Below are 7,211 nucleotides of genomic sequence, written 5' to 3' on the forward strand. Positions count from 1 at the left end.
AAAGCCCTTGACAATTATGATCTCTACTACAAAATGTTTAATACTCCTCTAAATATCTCAAAAATATTATCCTTTCATTCATCTTTCCTAGAGGATCAAGCTTCAGATTATGTGAAGGCTAGAGAGATAACCTACCTTGGAGAAGTATATGTACATGGATTTGATAAAAGATTTTACATCTACAACTTTGAGACTAAACAAAAAATATGTCGCAATTCGCGAGACTAGCAAACTTGTTCTCTTTCGTTGTCCAAAGTGAGGGATTATTAGAGTACTTGTTTTTGATTCGAGATGATGAAAGGGAGTTAGAGGAGGAAGAGACTAATAGTCCTATCATTGGAGAGAGTAATGAAGATGCTGAATTGAAGAAGAGCTTGATATGTTATAAGAAGAACAAGAATCTGAAAATCTTGACCTTGCAATAGTTAGATCAGATACCAAGGTCTTTGAAAGCCTTAGTAAGCCTGTGGAACACTTACCTATACCTCTTCTTCCAACCTTTCCTCTCAATGAATGTGAGTATGTCCTATTGAACAATGTTCAAAGAGCTTTCAATCTCAGAGAAGATGAAGTACTTGCTATTCTTGCTCAAAGATGGAATTTTAATGTGGGGACTGATGAGCCAATGAAATATATAGACTTTGTGGAGCAAGAACCTACATTACAATCACTTGAAACATGTTTCGACTCAGGAATAGCTCTTAGAATATGTTTTGATAAGGCTTTGAATATTGTGAACCTACCAAAGAAGAGTTTCTCTTAGCAAAACAAACTATTAAGGACCCTCACTATCCAAATGAAAAAGAAAACGATGTAGGGTCAAGTACATTCCAAGATACTGTTTCAATTGTAGAAGAGCCACTGAACCATGAGAAGATTGAGAGGTCCATCAACATTTGGAACAAAAAACAACTAATACATGATGAAAATATTAGTGTAAGTATTTTTCACCTATTTTGTTGCATTTTTTTAAAGCTATTTGTCCTATCTTCATTTTATTTTTGTTTTGAAGGTACAAGCACACAAGGATGACTTTTTGAAGAGACTAGGAGGATCAAGAACACTTGACCTTAGTAGAGATACATCTTTCAAGTTTTATATAGGAAAAATTACGAGTCCATATCTTTTTATATTCCATTCAAAGTATTCTGTGGATGCATACATATCAATCTTTTCTTTGAAGACATTGTCAAGATATTTGGGTGGCTATAAAGTTCCTGTAGATAGCAACAAAGTCATTCTTCTTGAAAGGAAGACTGTAATTTATATTTTTGGGTATGCTCATGGTCTCCAAGGATCCTTAGCTGGACATTAATCCAAGAAGGTTGACACCAGGTGGTAGAAGAAATTTGCTACGACTTTGTGAGTTTGAAAGATTTCAAGAGCAACAAAATACATCAAAGGATGCTTTGGAAGAAGATGAACACATGAAAATACTTGAAAAGCTTATGTAGAAACCAATAAGTGAAAGTATATAGCACATGTATATGCTTACTATTTATTTTTCTATTAGCTAATCATTAAGAGACCAAAATTTATAATCTCTCATCCTAGTTGATCTCCATGAACCTAACTTCTGTTGCGCACTAGAATTCTTCCAACGTTGTCGTCTTTGAATTTGCTGAGATATTTTGATTGCCTGTGCTTGTCTTCTTTCTTTTAATACCTTGTTTCTTTGTTTTTGAAGAATAATCCTTCTGTAAAACTAATAGAAGACCTCTTCATAACTGCTAGCTCTAGTGGTTCCACCACCATGTTGTGTATGGCGAAAGTAACGTGCTTGATAATGCGACTTTCCATTCCTTGTGTGCTCCATATTGCAGGACATCCATATGTTTTTGCAATCCATGGAATATGATCGTATAAAATATGTTGTAAATGAGTAGTACATAAGATTAAGACACAAAAATTGCATCAATGTGTATTGTAGGCATGTAGTTTGTGGGTCTATATCAAAATAAAACAAAGTAAGAAGACATACCATGTAATGTGTCATGTTCTGAGATGACCAAGCCTCTTGCATGCTCTTGCCAAAATCTTGGATTGCAAGCCTCAACTTTAAGTTGTCCTCTTGAGTCCATGTTTTCTTGTCAAATAAACAAGAAATTTCATCCAAACATATCCATACCTCTACTTTACAATTCCTAGCTTCACGTGTGTCAACATGATCTTTAACTGCATTATGTAACATCTTCCACATGTTAAATCTAATTGTGGAGGTTGAAACCTTATCATGGTTTGATAGGAATCTTTTTGCTTTAACACCACCAATTGATGGTTTTGTTGGAACTTCATGTGATGATGTTGATCTCTTGGTGCATCTTGTGATTTTGACATGACCTCCATGAAGTCATATGCTAGAAAGTACTTCTTCAATTTTTGGAATGCCTTCTTTTGACGCCTTTTTAGGTTTAAGCTTCCATGCAAATTGGATATACAAGTAAATTATTTTCTCCACAATTCTGCACAATGCATGTAATGTACAAATATGTACATGTGATTGTGGAATATTCAAAACAGGTTTCAAGTTTGGATCTTGAAGATCCCTTGTAGGTTACTAATTGGCTTAGATGATTTAAATAATTTGCTGATTGCATACAATATAAACAAGGAGATTTTGAAAGAGCACCTTTTGAGATGTTATACATGCATTTTAATGTTTTGAGATCACTTGCCATGTGCCATTCAACAGAAAAACTACCAACATCCTTCACATGCAAAAGTTCTCCTTTGGTTTGCTTTTAAATAATTGTTGGTATTTGGGTTTGATGAAATGCCCAATATAAAATATCATGATCTTCTTTGTCAACCTGCGATAATCATTATTTATAGTCACTTAGGTCTCAAATGTGTGATACAAAAAGAAAATTTGCAAGTAATCTAAGCCATATTTAAGAGAAAATGTATTCAATATTATACCTCAAATAATCCAAGCCACCATATATGATTTTTTGACTGCACATTGGAATCTCTCTCTTTCTCATCGTTTGGGCTACCATTTGTATTTCTAGAGAACTGTTTTGTAAGTGCTCAATTCATGAGCGTGATTGTCACCCTCTCAATCTTTTTGTGCTGCAACATTTCACATTCATCAAGCTTGATTACAAAAATAATTTTTTTGCCTTCTTCCTCCGGAGTTATTTGATAGAAATGGACCATTTTCAGCTGAAGATTCTCCAAATCAAAGAATATATTGTTGAACTTATTGAAGTGCACCACTCTCTTGTTTGCAAAAAAGTCTCCTGCAATGTGTAGGGGAGTACCCAAAAAATATGTAGCTTTTCAGTTGAGCATTCTTCTTGATTTTTTCATTCTAGCAGGGGATCGTAATATAGATGAAGAGATTTTCTTATTTTTGATCAGAATACTTTTCACCTCTTTAAAATCTGTGTGTAACCCATTCTACTTATACCACTATCATCAAAATGACATTTTGAACGTTTGAAGTACTCACCTGTGCTTCATTAATGAACTCATGGATAACATTTTGTTTCACCTTCTTGAATTTGGAAGATTCAATAAGCTCCTGAGCAATAGATGGTGAGATCAAAGAATAATAAGATTTATTTGCCACGACAGGATCAATATTATTTTTTCTTGGATGCATCATATCTCTACAAAGTGAAAAAAAGTATGATCAATATTCTTTTTTCTAGGATGCATCATATCTCTACAAAATGAAAAAAAGTACATGAAGCATGCTATGTAAGAAAAACAAAGAAACTTTTCAAACATTTTACTCAAGATTGCAAAATAAATAATGCAAGAGAATTATAACTTACTTTATGGCTCGAGTTCTTCTTTTAAGTCCACCACTCCGTGCTTTCAACGTTTCAATATTTGAAACCGTTTGACATCTTTGTTTGAAGCCACCAGGAGTATTCTTAATACAAGATTTTTCCAAATATTTTTCTAAATTAGATATAGTCTCAGTGAATTGACTTTTTGATTGTTCAAGATATGATTTTGATTCAAAATAGCATTTTCTTTTGTCAACCTTTGATTCAAAGCAATTACTTGCTTTGACATTGTCTTCAACAAATGGCAACAATAGCCATAAAGACCCTTCACTCCATCTCCAACAAATTGTAAAAGAGATGTGGGATTTCTAAAATTAGAAGTTGAAAATGTGCAAGGATCTATCGGATATATACTTCCATCACACCATAAATCTAAATTTTGATGATCCAAACATCTCAAATGGTGTTTTTGATCAGATATAAGATTATTTTGTAAGGCTCGTATTCTTCATCTATTTCAATATGAAGATTGTATTTATGTTTGCGTTGAGAACTAGATGAAACAACCCGAAAAAAGCTCTCCATTGTAAGAATAAAGAAGGAAGATGAGGTTTGGCAACCAAATAGCTATAAAAGCTTCTGTTTAACTTTTTACTTGCCGCCATTTTTATCTTTTGCTGCATAAAATTTGTTTTTACCACCATGAAGCATGAAGCAATCATGACAAGATATAGATCGCTATTAGTTTTGCACAAACTCTCACAAAGATACACGTCTTGAGATATATTTTGATTGACAAATGTTTCTTTACTCAGTTTAAATTTTTATCAAAATCTTTCTCTAAAAAGTCTTTTTATTTAAGTGTTTAGCTGAGCTGGATATTCTTACAGGGCCCAAAAGAGACCTCAAAAATCCCCTAATGCTAGATCACAATATTTTCATACTACAATGGGGGCACCTTGGGGGACATGATGTGCCGCCTGCCATTCGCCTACGACGTTCAAACATACAATTAAAAAAGGAGAAAGATATTTTAACGACACAACTGGTAGAGAAAGATGCAAAATTAACACGGCTATCTGTAGCAACATAAACACCCCAAGCATCCCAGTTCCGAATGGAGAAAAGTACACATTGCTTAAGCCAGGATGTTCAAAATTTGACACAACAAGTGAATCCTCCATCTGTACAAGGGACACACATTAGTCACCTTGTCTTGCATCTAGAGTTGGTTCCCGCGTCACAATCAGATGCATCTTCATCTTCCTAGTGTCCAGTATGCTATAAGAATTTTCATGGATGGAGTGCATTCTGTACATTGGCATGTGGTCATTATTATCACCTCGTGTGTTTAATAGTAGCCAATGTGCAATCTATTCATAAGATATTTCACAAGGAATATATCATATGTTTGGCATGGCAGATGAGTATAAATTCAAGCCCGCCAAGACACCCCTAGCACAATTAGAAGTCTATTTGGTAATGAAGATGGAGGTTCTAAGAATAACAATTGAGATCGACAAATTATGTATAATAGCTACAGTGAAGCATTGTATATGATCAAAACACATTGAATACAAGCTCTTTCATAATGGTTTTTGACACAATCTGCATTCTACTCTCAAGCTATATTGAATCCATGAAGTTGTTATCATGTTCTGAGTCCGAGTGTTGTGGGTCTTCTTGTAATTCAACCTCCACATCTATTATTAGATTCTCTTCTATTTTGTCTATAGTGCATTGAGATACACCAACATTGAACTCTTATTCGTCTTCGTTTTGACAATCATATACCCAGACTCGCATTTCCTCCTCGTAGCCAGCACTTTTGATGCGATGCAATATCTATTCATTGCAAAACATATAAACTATTTTTTTTGCTATGTCTGCTAATAATCTGTTGTGAATAGTGCTATGAACATACTTGTACATACTCTAGTTTCTCTCCGAACTTGAGTTTGTTGCACATTGCACTAGTACTTTCATTGCAAGGGGACGTAAGGTTGAGTAATGCTCTCCACCATTCATCATCCACCACTTCCATGCAGGTTGCTCTTTTGCCATTGACTGTAAAAAATCATTCGTAGAAGGACCTTCTTTTAGGCTAAATGCACACATTTCTTTGATACAATCAATTCAATTCTGAACATTGGAGTAGAACGTGTTGACCACGTGATAGAAATCACTGATCACCTTTGTATTGGACATCAGATCTAAATTCTAATACTTCGGATTGAACATGTAAGCCACACTATGGAGTGGACTATGATTGCTCTTCCATCTTGCATAAAAATACTTGGCCAAAATTCTTTGTTTTTTGACAGAGAATGATAGTTGGCACTTCTTCTCTACTACAGACTCTTTTAGCTCCTTAGAATTTTCAAGACTTTGTTGGACTGACCACCATGTCATCCACACTTTGCCCATATTTGGCGCCTTCTAATCAAGGTTGCGAATCGCAAACATAACGGGCATTATTACATGGTATGCATCCATTACACTCCTCCAACTAGTAAGCAGGCTTCTTTATGGACCCACGTAGACACGTAATTTTCTCTTTCACTTTTTCTTTCTGCTCAAACTACCATTCATCAAAGGCAGTGCAGTTGAAAGTGTCAATCACAGTGCACTTATTGCAGAGAAGTGATTCCAATGTATACAAGTGCATGTAAAATCGAGTTTCAACAGGAAGTTTCAACATCACTGACATACACGTTCTATACAAATTGAGCACTCTTTGTCATTTCAAGATGAATTTCACAACTTGTTGCACTGTGTCAATTATTTTGGTGAGCCATGTGGTTTCTTCACTAGTGTACCAATCCTTCAGCACCAAGTTTAACCTGTGCATATTACAACCATTGGCAAAAATGTGTGGAAAGCACTTTTTTATTAATTTGCTAGCATTGTCCATGACTACTTGAACGACATGTTCAACACCAATTTCTTTAATTATATTAATCAAGACCTCAAAAATGTATTTGCCACTTTTAATTTCTCTAGAACTATCAATCGCCTTTATGAACGTTTCTCCCCTTGAACAAACGAGCATGACATTGATCAGTGGTTTTCTTTGAACATTAGACCAACCATCGCTCACAATTGTGCATCTTGAAAGCAAAATATTCCCAAGTATTACTTTGGAAACATGCTCTTTGACTTCAATGTAAAATTTTTCCAAGAGATCATTTTGTATCGTGTGATACAAAGGGGCTAAAAATCATGGGCGAAACTCACTGATTTTCTTCCATACGGCCTTCCAATGATTGTTGTCTACCATGACTAGAGTACTTCTAGTGAAAAAAATTGCTTTGGAGAGTGTAGGTTGTACTTATTCTAGAGACTGCATTTGAAAGCTTTGGTGCAATGATTTTTGACGCATTTGCCCAAGTCCACCTTCATTGTGACGCTTAAAAGGAACACTGCTTGACATTTTCTCTCCATGTGCAAGCTCACATGTACAGTATGTTT

At 34.9% G+C, this 7,211-nt stretch overlaps 2 pseudogenes; one reads left to right on the forward strand and one right to left on the reverse strand.

Moving 5' to 3' along the window:
• The first annotated feature begins 206 nt into the window (after window positions 1-206).
• LOC147459772 (uncharacterized) lies at window positions 207-1,454 on the forward strand (annotated as a pseudogene).
• Window positions 1,455-2,575: 1,121 nt separating this feature from the next.
• On the reverse strand, window positions 2,576-3,610 carry LOC147459773 (uncharacterized; annotated as a pseudogene).
• Window positions 3,611-7,211: the final 3,601 nt, after the last annotated feature.

The sequence above is a fragment of the Adiantum capillus-veneris genome, chromosome 4 (assembly GCF_014529385.1).
Source record: "Adiantum capillus-veneris isolate H3 chromosome 4, ASM1452938v2, whole genome shotgun sequence".
Lineage (NCBI taxonomy): Eukaryota > Viridiplantae > Streptophyta > Polypodiopsida > Polypodiales > Pteridaceae > Adiantum > Adiantum capillus-veneris.